Raw genomic sequence first — 13655 nt, forward strand, 5'->3', positions numbered from 1 at the left:
CTTTCAGCAGACTCTTCTACAGAAAGATCCCACAGAGCATCTTTGAACCATGTCTATTTGATGCATGCTTAAATAATCAGTTTTTCGCCTTTGGGAGCTGTTTAAAGGTTGTCTATCCACCAAGTGCAAGTCCACCATATAAAATGAAAAAGGCTGTTAAAAAATCTGTCTGGAACTGGATAACAGACCTAAACCAGAAAAAACTTGGGGGTTTTTAAGATTAATAGTATATTACAAAATTAAAACAATATGTTTCCACCTATGATGATGTGAGAAGTGGGAAGTGGGAAGGGATATGATTTACTGTATACTTCAAAAACTTCCTCTGTGAAAATCCTTGCATACAGTACAGCAAGAACTTGTGTTGTTATGAACATAGGTAGAACAGGCAGAGAGAACAATATATTAATGAATAACAGCTCCAATTCTAGAGTCAGATCTTTGGCTGTGTGTTTGGTGATGTTCAGAGAGCAGCAACAGTTATATTTGGCTTTCTAAATCTAAGTCAATTATGAATTCTAAGACTTGCTGTAAATCCCATCTGATATGTACAGCATTACAGAACAGAGATATAAATTACGACACTCTTATGTCTTAAAACTGCAAGATTTACATATATACAAGGAATATAAATTTTATTAGGTGTATTTCCTAAATCCTTTTCTGAAGAAGGGAATTCCTTCATGGATCAGACCTTAAGTACCACAACAGAACCTTCACTAAAGGCTTGGTTCATTAGAGTTCATAAATCATCAGTGGCTTCAATGTGTCTGACTAGGGCAATGGTGTAATGGAGCTTTGCTAATTTAACTGAAGTATCTGACCTGTATCTATTCCAGAGCCTTCTGCATAAGAGACTACCCAATCAAATAAAACTGCTTTAAGATGTGGTGTGTGTTTTAGTCCAAAGAAATTAATGGGATCACTTGGAGATGAAGTATCTGAAAGGCAATGAAACTATATTTTTCAAGTCCTTATCTCTAATGATAGGTTTACGATTTCACTGTCCTGTAGAGGCATCAGAGGCAGCAAAGACAGACCTATGTGACTGAACATATAAGCTGATCTGACTTTCCAGTGACTGATTGTGTGCACAGACAAAGCAATGATGACACAGAGTCAATCTCCTAACAATCCCATTGTAGCTGCAGAGCATTGTGCAAATATTTAGGAAAAAATGACAAAATCATATTAAGGATAATAAATATGCTTTCATTCCACTTCACAGTTGATAAATTATTAACAGCTTAACTTTTCCAGATGATGTGCCTATGCAAGGGAAGCATCACTAATTTTCAAGACTCTCTAGACTCATTACCTGGCAGCAGTCTCCAGTTGCTTTCCCCTGGTACCTGAGAACCATAACTCAACAGGATAACTGTCATGGCAGAAGACTAAAGGACACTTTAAAATATGTCATTAATTAATGAGTCCACGCATGGCACAGTAAATGCACTCTGTACAGTGACTGGAGGAAGAATTTATCTTTTTCTCGATGGAGCTTTTGCTCAGTGAAGTTACAAGGGAATTAAATATTCAGGACAACCATACTCCTGCATAGACCCTAAAGAGTATTATCGATGTCAAATATATAACTTAGTAGGTCAGAGCAAATGGTTTACTCATGTGACTGGAATATTCTGCTAATATTTTCAATAGCAATTGTTTATTTGAAACAGAGAATGTTTTTATTAGCCAGCAAAATATTAATCATAGTAGAAGATGTTCACAAAGCAATAAATATGCTGGAGGTTAAGTATAAAGTATTTCTACATCAATTTTATTTGGATATAAAATTCTTCATTTAGATATCAAATAACACTGCTGTTGATTAATGCAACTATATGATTTTACATGCAATACTTCAAATTCTACTTGGCCTTTGTAAGAGATTGATTTCATATTCAAAATCAAGCTATTAGGTCAGATTATGTTGAGAAAGACAGATGGGTACCTACAAGGTGCAAAATACTCTACAGTCAAGTATCCTAAGTGATCTTCTTCAGCAGCCCACCTTTTAAATAGGGCAATAGACTAGATAGAGACATAAAGAATATTGATAGTAGCTTTGGAGAAAAAAGCTAAATGCTTGCAATTTATTCTTTGCTACCACCTGAGAATATAGCTGCCCAAAATCAAGTTTAGTAACACCCTATGTGGGAAAAAAATAATCTACCTCATGATAGATAAATTAGATAAGTATGTGTTGCAGTGACCGCTGCTGTCCACTGCCCAGGCCAGCTCTAGCAGTGCGCAGCAGGAGTGGGGAGCAGCTGGAGGCACGGAGCTTTAAGGCCGCTCCTCCGAAGCCTCTGCTCTACCCAGGGGAGCTAAGGCTCCAGACACTGTAGCAGTCAGCAGCCCTCGAGGAAGGGAAAGATAAAAAGTAGCAAGGAGGCTTGCCAGGGAAGGTAACCCAACTTTATTGAAGGGTATCCACGCAGGACAAGCAACAGTTGAAGGGCAACCATACCTTATAAAGGGGGGGTTCAACAGGCAGAGTAGCCCAACTAGGGACCAATAGGCGGATCAGGAGGGAGGGATGCTGGAGGGAAGGACTCATATCTGGTCCAATGGTCTTGGTGGGTGGAGGGAGAGGGGTCACATGCCCCAATGGGGCGTCAAGGTTTAGGGGATTTCCAAGAGGGGCGGTATCCGAGTGGGCAGGGTCTCGGGGACTGACGGGGACCATATAAGGGTAATTAGGGAGGGCTTTGGTGACAGACACAGAACAGTCCAGAACTCCGGGCGGGGTTTGGGTGATTGATAGGGAAGGTGCCAGAACAAGGGGAGGGGATAGCCATTTTTGAGAGCACCGGGGAAGCAGCTTGGATCTGGGACCAACTGGGAACAGAAGTGGGGAAGGTAGGGACGAACCATTAGGGTACAAAGAATATACAAAATACAATAAAAACATCACATCACCACAATCAGTCCTCTAGGAACATTGCATCACCACAAGCATGATTTCTAGCATTTGCCATTGCAATCGGTGCAGGCAGCATGTCATGTCTATCAATACTTAGGGAACTAACATTACAAAACCATGAAATTAAGATGTAAAATTTTGAGACATGGCAAGGAAATTACTGGCGATGCAGCCTTAATCAAAAAGGATTGTATGTATCACAGAGAAAGACTTTCTTTTAGATGTGTTTAACTTCTGTGTTCCACACTTCTTTCTCGTCCTATCACTTCTGCCTGTAAAGACAAGACAATCTCATGTTCTAAAAGTGCATTTACTGATGTACTTTATTGGTTTATGGAAATATGAAGATGTTAGAAAGAAAAATGTGGCAAAGTATGTAAATTTGTTGCTCTAAATTGCATGGAAATCATTAAACACTAAGTATTTCTCACAAATGTCATTAATAAGTTATTCTTTTTCTGCACCTTTTTCATAATCTATACTTGCAAAACACTGCTGGTTAATTATATAATCTGAAGAGTGATAGAAGTTAAAAATCTTTAATCAAGAAAGAAAAGGAAAAAATAAAATGACCAAAATACTTTGTGGTTTGACCAGCATCATATCTTAAAGGTTCTTTTTCCTATGGAGATGAAAAAGAAAAAATAAGTCTAAACTTTACCAATTGCAGCTCCTATTTGAATAAAGAATGCAATAAAAGCCAAATATGTTTATTTGATTTCTTTTCTAAAATTACTTTGCTTGCTCTTGTATATATCATGTCTACCTCTTCAGATAACCAATTCTATGTGTTTTGAAGAAGTTATTTCTCTAGTTAATCAAAACAAATGACTTTGTTAAAAGCATACTACTAGGATATGAGGATATTTTTGTGTTAAATTGCTGTTACCAGCAAAAAAAAGTTGTGTTTAACCTTGATTTTTTGACAATTGGATAACTCATTATAAAGCAGACATCAAATCAGTAGAAAGACTGACATTCCCTGCTACTGACACTTCCCCTAATTAAAGTAATGATAATTTATTTTTTACTAAAATACATTTACATAAGTAAAATGAAACCATCAATGAATAGCTAAATGTAGACTTAAAATACTAGTGAACATAAAATACCAAAAATATGAAAAGCTATTCAGAGCAGTTAAAAATTCCGTATTTTCTAATACAAACACATACTCAAAAAACCCAGATATGAATAAGATGATGAACATGATTATAACTACCTTCTATGACTATAATTACAACATGAATACAACATAAAATTTTAAACAGATGCCGAAACACTTGTTAATCTAATAGATAACAATTGAAATTGTAAACACAGATGTATTGTTGACTTGTACTTCCATGCATCCTTCTAGGCTATGGAGCATAATAACACTTGTTGAAAAAGAGACACTACAAGAAAACAGTCCTTCTTATCCATTCATGCTGGAACTTACATCATTTCAGCACAGAAAAAAATGGAAAGAGATTTTGGTACAATATCAGTCAAAATAGCTGGAGAAAAGAACTTGTAAATATTTTAATCATTAAAGAAATGCCTTGTAACAGTAGAATGCAGAACTTGGTTGATTATTCTCTCCTTTTCTCTTCCTATGACACATTAGAATTGAAGCTTTGGGGGTTTATTAAAAATTTCATGTTCATTATGGGCTACCAGGAAACATTTTGCAGTCTGCATTATGCAATATAGACGTTCTGTAGATTTTTTGAAAGCATGTGTATACAGCAAAGTTTCTGGCCATTGAAAGGAGCTGAGCTATTCCTTTTCCCTTCTACATTTCTAAATAGACAAGCCTGCATACAAAAGTTAGAAATCTCATATCCAATTATACTAGGATTCTCTTTCATAGAAATATTTCAGCTATCTCATCTCTACATCCTTCACTTGCTTATCCAGTCATGAACAAAAAATATATATTTTTTTAAATGGTCAAAGACATAAAATAGACTGTAGTCTGATTAATTAAGTGAAAAATACTAGTGCCAAGTAGTGGAAAAATGGCTGAGCATAAAACTAGAGGAAACTGAGAAGTTATTTTCACATCCTAATAGAAGTTTTAATGGTATGGAAAGTATAGGGTAAAACACAGCTGATACTCACTGGATGGGATGTAGCTGGCATGTTCAAAACCCATTCCACAATGGTTCCCCATACACACAATCTACAACCACGGCACCTGCACTCAGGCTCCACCCAAACAGAATGAAATAGTATAAAAGGAAGTTGAGAATGCGGAAAAGTTAGGGAAGACTCCATCCTGGCTACTGGGATCAGTAGATGGGCTGAACCTCTCTCTCCCCCATAGGGACGCCTATTGGGTAAGAACCACATCCTCTGTGCACTGAATACTTTTATTATGGATTAGAGCTTGTCTGTGCATTCCTTTGAATATATTTTTGCAGTCCGTTATTAATGCTGACAATCCTTGAATCTTAACCTCTCACAATTTTATATTAATAAAGAGTGTTATTCTGTAAACTGTTTGTGTGAGTCCTTCATGGGTGCTGGCAGTCTCTGGAAATGGGTGACATACTGGAACAAAGTGGAAGACACACTGAAAGGTCATAAGGTGGGAAGACCTGCTGAGGGGTCTCTCTTAGGTGTGTGTCCCTGAATACACAGCCCTCTGATCCAGCAGGACTGGTCACTGAAGGGTCCCTGTAGCGGGACACTGACAGACTGGTCAGCCACAAAGGTTTCAGCTTTCCTGGGGTGCTGACAGTCAAATCAAACATGGAAGGGTGTTGCTGCCTGTTCTGAGCTTCCCCTCCCCCTCCCCAAGACACTTGCCTCTGCCACGTGCTCTGAGCTCCTTTGTTCTAAGCGTGGGCAAAACAAATGTTACTCAAACTTTTTAGTAGCGTCTGATTGGCCGGTCACGCCGGGTCTGCCCCCAGTCCTCCCCTTTCCCCTTCTCCGAATAAAAGAGACAATGAAGGGAGGCCCCCGTGCTCTTTTGGCTCTGCTATCCTTCCTGTGAACATCTCTTGTTGTCTGTCTCATTTGAAAGCTTCTAACTGCAGGAAACTGAGCGAGCAGGGAGCTGTATTTCTCCCTCTTTGCTTCTGCTGATGGTATTTGCTTTGCAGCTAATACAGGTACTGATTTTAGAGCTACTAAAGTGCTAGATCACCCGTGCTACCTCTCTAGGCTGCTCGAGGCTTTCTAAGGCATTAAACCACTAGCCTAGCCGGTAAAAGCTGAAAGATACCTTCCACAGAAGGGTCAAGAAAATCTCCCCTTTTCACAAAAGACATACATTTTCATTTTGGTGTAAACCACAACAAGAATAAAAAGTGCTTAAAATAGTTTTCATTTTACCTGTGAAAGACCCAAACCAGTCCAGTCTCATGTTTAGACTTTAATTTCTTGGTTAAACGTACTAAACATTGTTTAGTACAGCCACTAGGGGAAAAGAAGCTGGAAAGAAAAGGCCAGAAAACAGAGAATTTCTGTGTCAACAAACATTCTGTATGCCTGCCATAGAATAAATCCTGTACACAGAAATTTAATATTCTAAAGGAGATGTTGCAATTTTAAAAGGAAGGAGTGTGACTGAACAAAGAATCAAATTAGCACCTAGAGACCTGTTGATGGTTTCTAATGAGGTTACGTCTATCACAGATTGCAGTCAGGGGATGGCAGGTTTGGAGATAAGTTTACAGTATGTGCATGACAGTTACCTATTTTCTTTAGTTGCTTTACTTCTAGTGGTAAAATAAACATTACTTGTGTCTGTTTTGTCAGTTGTACCCATAAGTGCTCACCAGCTTCTTGAGGGAAGTAATGCAGTATTTGATCTAGCCAATATCTACTAAAAAGCTCTGATTACAGAAGGAGTTGACACAAAAAATCAGAGAACTGGAAAATACAAATTCTATTTGATAAGTGGAAGGAGTGACCTGAGAGAGAGCAGTAATGACCCAGAAAGAGCAGTGCCTCCTTTCTGGTCAGGTATGAATCTTTACTTCTGAGGTACTGGGCCTACTGGAGTTGAAGATAATCCAAAGATTTCTACCTTTCAGAGGATTTCTCTGATTAAATTACAGATTAATTACACATATTCTAAGATATATCTCAGGTATTGAAATAGCTTCTGCTTTCAGCAGCAGAACTCATGCGAGGGTCAGTGACTGAAGGCTCCAGACTGCAAGAAATATCAATGGACTTCCAGTAGTTATAGTGGTGGATGGGCAGAGTTAAAATACACATACAAACAAAACCCACTATTCCATCACAAACAAAGGAAGTAAAACAGAAGTTGCAATTTTACTGTTCATTTGTCTGATGCCATCAGATGCAGAACATAAGTAAAGTTTGGCAGAAGTTCAAGGGCACTGGATTTTAAATTTGTAAAGGTTATGTAAATTTCTTTGAATACACTACAAAGAACGGTTACACATAACTCAAAATTGTAGTTGAGGGGATAATTGAATCTTCTCACCTACAGGATATTCTTCCGCTGTGCACAGGCTGTATGCATGTTCCAGTGTAGTGAATTATTTTAATTGCTTTTGACAAATTAAGATGCACTCTTTCATTGAGTCAGTCAGCTACAGCAGATTGGCTGAAAATGACAGACGACATGATAATGATAGCTAAGAAATTAGGCATACGAGAAAGGTTCTTTAAAACATACCCTGTAACTACTTTGTGTCACAGCAGCCTTTCTTGTCAACGTGAGCTTTATTAATCAACACAGACACAGGGAAACATCCTTAATTAATGAAAAGTGTGGAAGCTACCTGTTCCTTCGGAGCTCTATAGGACTGTTAAGAGGCAAAGAAGAATCAAACCTATATTTTCCATTTTAAATGAGAGCAGATGTACTGTTTTCAACAGTTAAGTATGGTTAGGAGTCAACTGAAAGCTCAACAGATTCTTTGCTTACTGCTTCTTCCTTGTTCTACCTAAATTTGTCTGGAAATGCTAACTGAAATCTAGAGGCATTCTGAAATTCTTGCGTGTTAAAGCATTCTCTGTTCTTGTTATGAGCTGACAAGAGGAATTTCAGATGCATTGATCCACGGGGCTCTTTCAGACAAGATGGAGTAAGGTCATAAAAGGAGAGGAAAGAACACAGATCCTGTGCAAGCTGCTTAACATTACAAGAGAGAACAGAAAGAATACGACTATCTATTTGACCTTCCACTGCTCTTTGTCTCCTCATCTCTGGTGATACATATTAAAATAATTTTTACATATGTAATATGTTGTGGTGGTTTGACCCCAGCCAAGAGCCAAGCCCCACACAGCCACTTGCTCACTCCCTCACCAGCAGGATCAGGGAGAGAAGAGGAAAAGTAAAAGCTGGAAAACTCATGGGTTGAGATAATGAAAGTTTAATAGGGGGGAAAAAAGTCCATGTACGCAAGCAAAGCAAAACAAGGGATTAACTCACTGCTTCCCATGGCAAAGCAGATGTCCAGCCACCTCCAGGAGAGCAGGGCCCCATCATGCTCAATAGCTCAATAGCTATTTGAGAAGACAAATATCATCACTAGAAACATCCTTCCTTTCCCCCTTCTTCCCTCACTTTATATCCTGAGCATGATGTCATATGGGATGGAATATCACTGTGGTCATTTGGGGTCACCTGTCCCAGCTGTGTCCCTCCCTCCCTCAGTCTCCTCACCAGCCAGGCCATACAAAAAGCAGAAAAGGCCTTGGCTTTGTGTAATCCCTGCTCAGCAATAACAAAAACATCTCTGTGCTGTCAACCCTGTGTTTAGCACAGATCTCAACACTGGACAGCATGAAGAAAACCAACTCCACCCCAGCCGAAACCACCACATATATACACATATATTTTCTTTCTAGCATCAAGAAGTTATTAGGGGATGAATATTTATTGATGTAAGACTTTCAAGAAGCTCAAGTGAATTGGTTTTTTGAACAGAATGAATCAAACATTCTCTAGTTGTGTATGTAGGAAAATGTAAGTTTAATCTAACAGACAAAATAATTTCTAGGGTAAATATGTAAAAGCTGATGCTGGAACAATTATATCACTTTTTGTTAATAAGAAACTTAACCACAGAAAGAGCATACCAATGGCAGTGAATTTCCCTTCAGATGAGTTTGGAGAGAAGACTGTGTGAGAAAGAGGTAAGATGTTAAATCCTGCAGCTTGCTTGACTGCAACAAAACCAGAAAGCAGAGCATAATCATTTAATCATTTAGCAGGTCAAATTACAAGCAGGCCTGATTGGTTATGGACCAGACAGAGGAGTCTTGTTAAATCTTTCCAGGGTAGTGAGGTAGGTGACACAGCACCCATGGACTGCTTAACCACAACAAAACCTCTTAGTATTAAAGCATTGAATCACTTGTGGTGTGTTTCATGGGAAGGCTGAGAATTGTCCTGCTGCTCAGTGATTTGGAATGCTAATGGATTCCTGGAAACTGATTTCCAGTGCAGGCCTGCTACCAGCCTGATGAAAAGTTGCTCTGAAATTTAGTTGCTGCACAGCTGTGGAAGGATGAATATACTGGGCTGTATGTGTAATACTTATCACATAACAAACTGACGTGCTGAGTCACAGAAGCCTGTTATAAATCACGTTTATCAGGCACTTCTGCCCTGACTGCCTTTGCCCTGTAATTCCTTTCCACAGTCTGTTCAATCATGGAATACCAGGTTGGAAGGGAATTCCAGAATCATCTGGTCTAACCTTTCTTAACAAAAAACATGGTCTAGAAAAATTCACCCAGCACCCTGTTTATTTTAAGTTGCTTAAGCTCTTTTATAAATTTCAGTGAGTAAATCTTTTGCATAAATGGTTTACAAAGAAACAAGTTTTCTACATTAATTGTGGGATATATTGAATTGTGGAGTAAACAATGTGGATGTTTTGATGCAGATTTGAATGACTTAAAAAAAATTATCTGTGTCAAGGAAATAATCCAGCCATCCTTATAATATTCTAAAAAATCTGAGGGATAGTTTTTGTTAGTACCTTTACTCAAACCCACCATATTTTCACTTTGTATTTGTCTTACATGTCAAGCAAAGTAACAGTCTCAGAGCCCAGTTGGTCTCATGACCAAATGGGAGAAAAGGACATGGACCATGACTTTCCCTGTACGGGGAGAAGAACAAAGAGCCAGCAACAATGTATTCAAGCTAGGAATAAATCCAGAACCTTTCTGCCTGGCCATGTGCCCACAGCTTCCACCCCAGCAAGGGGGTCAAGACTTCTCAAGAATCCAGTTGTAGGAAAAGTAGGAACATTTGCTGCTCTGGCTGCTAACAAAAATCTGGTGTCAATACCTTTCTTTGATCCTGCAGTTCATTAATCATAATTTTCTTCTGTAGAGAACAAAAAAACCCTCAAAACTGTGCAAACTAGAATATTTTTTTTCCTATTCTGGATCATTTTGTTAAATCTTTACTAAAGAGTAATCAAAGACTATTTAGAAGGCTGTAGAAACCAGATTGCAGTTCTGGTGTGTTACACATTTTATTAATACTAGTGGTAAACAATTAACAACACAAGTGTTTTAATCAACAAAAAGAAAGCAGGTGCTACAGGAAAGATTGACTTCTCAGTGAGAAGTGACTTGCACAAAATCACTCAGTCACTTTGCTGTTGCATCCAATCATAAACATTGGAATCGTATAGGAAAACCACCAGGAGCAGAAGGCACCTACCTGAATTTCCAGTCAATGTATTATGCTAGTCTTTCTCTCAGCATCATAGTTTCTTATAAAAAGCAGGAAAGTGTTCCTCAATTGAAATTTTATCTTGTCTCTTTTAAGTCAACAGCAAAATTTTCATTCACTTAAGCAATGCAAATATCAGGCTTGATTGTCCTAAGTAAATTAGCTATAAGCACTAGAGTAGCACAATCTGACCTTCACATGTAAAGTGCATATATATGAACTTTCCACAGATAAATTAATTGGAAAAATGATTAAGAGGAAAAATGGACTTAGCATACTTACATCACCCCTGCATTATGCTAATACTTTTTGCCACAGCAACATCAATCTGATGAGTCATTAACACACTCTATCTCTGAAGTGATGTACAGTAGCACTGATGATATGTTAGTTTAAATCATTGTCAAAATGGTACTACTGTAATGCTGCTACATTCATGATTTGATCTAATGTATTGCTGGAGAAGCACCATGCTGATTACATGCCAATGTAATACATTATTTTCCTGTCACTGTGTGGATACCTGAGGATATTATGTAGAATAATCCATGGAAAAGGAAGGAAGGCAATCTGACTGAAAAAATCTCTTAGAGAAGAACTTCTTTAAGTATTCATTAAAATGGTGTCTTCTTATTTAGCCACAGAGCATTTAAGGAAAATAATTTTGCCATAATCAAGGATAGAGACATATATGTTTTCTAAATTCTTTTTGCAAATAAGACAGTAAGAAATTAAAGAGTGATGCTGATTTATATTTTTATTTTTCTACAAAGCAGACCAAAAAAAGAATTAAAAGCACATGAGCTAGATTAGTGGAAACTGAGGTAGTTAACGAGTGACCCCAAAGACACCTTACACATTGGCTCTTTGGACAATACAAAGCACATGGCCTTGGCGTGCAGGTGGATAGCTAAGGGCTGTCAAGAGACATTTCTCCTTACCCCTAACCTGGTTAACTCAAACAATTTCTCTCTTCCGGACTTTTCAATGAAGCAAAACAGCAATATGTTGAGGTGCTTCAGATTCATACGTAAGCATGTGGGAGGAGGATTAACAAAGGTCTCTGACTCTGTTTGGAGCAAGCTGTTTGGAGACACTTTGAATTCCTACAGGGGATGCTGACCCAAGAAAGCCCTAAAGCTTTGGTATTTTCCTTTCCTCCCAGGAGACCAAGGACTTCATATTTTTTGACAAGGAAAGTCTAGAGACTTGAATGATCTTTCTTGAGAGGATATCCACACAAGTTTCTAATTCAGGCAAGAAAAACTCCCTGGAGCTCCAAACTTTGGGCGTTCTGAAATTCCTGACTTCTCACATCTGTATTTTTATAAGCAATTATCTGTCATGAATCACTTTTTTAATACCTTTTTGCAATACTTTTGCCATCACTGCCTGTCAAAAAATGTTAAGAAAAAAAAATCCTCTTTTTAGATGTCCCTTCCCCAGATGAGTTCCCTGTGCATGTTCAATGTGCAAAAATCATTAAAAAGTCTATGACTTACTGCTGACACAGTCGTCTCTAGTAGTCTCTGCCTTAAAATTCAATGTGCTTGCTTCTATCCTGCTGTAAGGGTCAATACCAAAATAATAATAAGAAAATCAAAAGTAGGTATGTTTGCATTTCCTGGTACAGCTCATCAGGAACTAGTCACAACCTCAAGAGCTGCTCAAGCTCTGGGAGGCCACAAGGTCAGACTTCATGGCAAGCTGAACTATTCAAAGCTAGTGACTTATATTCCCCATTTTTATGCTAAAAAAAAAAAAATCCAAATATGAGTCACTCTGTAGAACAAAGTGTTTGAGAGAGAAGAGAAGCTTTTTTCTCTTTCCAGGCCTATTCCTGCTTTAGTATGTTTGGGTTTCTGCTTCCTGCAACAGTTTTCAATAGTCTCATGCCTTTACTGAAGCCTTTCTTTTATAGCAATATGTCACTGTAGAGAATTTCATTTTAAAATATCATGAGAGCCTAAAGCTTCCATTCCTACTGCTATGGTCACTGCTACAATGACCTGTGACCCCAGTTAAAGCTATTTCAGACTTTCTTGTTCCCTTGTAGCCAGAACAGATGTTAAGGCAGTAGAGCATTGTTTGTGATACCTTTTAACTTATTTCTTAAACACCTGTTTTTCAATCAGACCAAGAAGTATCTTTCTCTTCCATGGGGAAGTTGAGGTGGCTGTCTCTTAGAGTGATTGTGGAACTTATAGGAAGTGACACTAGAGATTCAGGATGTGGGAATATTTCTATTTAGCAAGTAATCATCAATCATCTTCTGCTGTGCTGGTGGAAGTGACATATTCTGTATGAGATGGGAAATTAATGTCTTCATCATTTTCATATTGAACATTTTCAGGAACTTCCACAAAATTAGCAATGTTAGTCCCTAGTTACTGGCCAGATTTGGGGTAGATAATTATGCCTTTCTAACACAAAATTAATTCTTATGTTTCATCTATGTACTTTTACTTGCTGATCTGCTTAGTGCTCTTGTAGTTGGCTGGGTGATTATTGTGTTCCCTGAAAAAATGGCCACCTGACAGCAGCAAAAAAATGATACTTAATGTAATTCCACAAAGGTTTTACTTAAATTCTTTCTACTTCTGAGACTTGCCTGAGATTATCTCAAACATAGAGTTCAGCCTAAAGACCATTCTAAAACCAAGAATATTTTGCTTCAAACACTCTTGGCTCTTACATTTCTACAGTACGGCTCCAATACATTTCCCAGTTTATCTAATAGAAGACTGAAACCAATCAAAAAAATCCCTTAGAAAAAATGTAAATAATTGGCACAAGTAATAGTAAAATTTGCTACATGCTAGGTTCACCGGGAATGTCTATGAAAAATTGCCTGACAAATATATTATTGTATTAATCTGTACATATTCCTGAAATATGACTTCTGCTGTTTGAGAAAAAGGATAAGGAAGAAGCAGGGGGTTTATACCCTTGGTATCTCCTGCCTAATATGCTGTCACAAATTTGACTGCTTGAGTTAGTGGTACACATGTCAGTGGGGATCCCAACCCAAACTTTATTTGATGTCTCTGCAAT

At 38.0% G+C, this 13655-nt stretch overlaps 1 long non-coding RNA gene across 2 annotated transcripts in view; it reads right to left on the minus strand.

Moving 5' to 3' along the window:
- LOC108445489 overlaps positions 1–13655 on the minus strand; it is a 191368-nt gene that overhangs the window by 14068 nt on the left and 163645 nt on the right. The window lies entirely within an intron of this gene.

The sequence above is a fragment of the Corvus brachyrhynchos genome, unplaced genomic scaffold (assembly GCF_000691975.1).
Source record: "Corvus brachyrhynchos isolate BGI_N302 unplaced genomic scaffold, ASM69197v1 scaffold331, whole genome shotgun sequence".
Classification (NCBI taxonomy): domain Eukaryota; kingdom Metazoa; phylum Chordata; class Aves; order Passeriformes; family Corvidae; genus Corvus; species Corvus brachyrhynchos.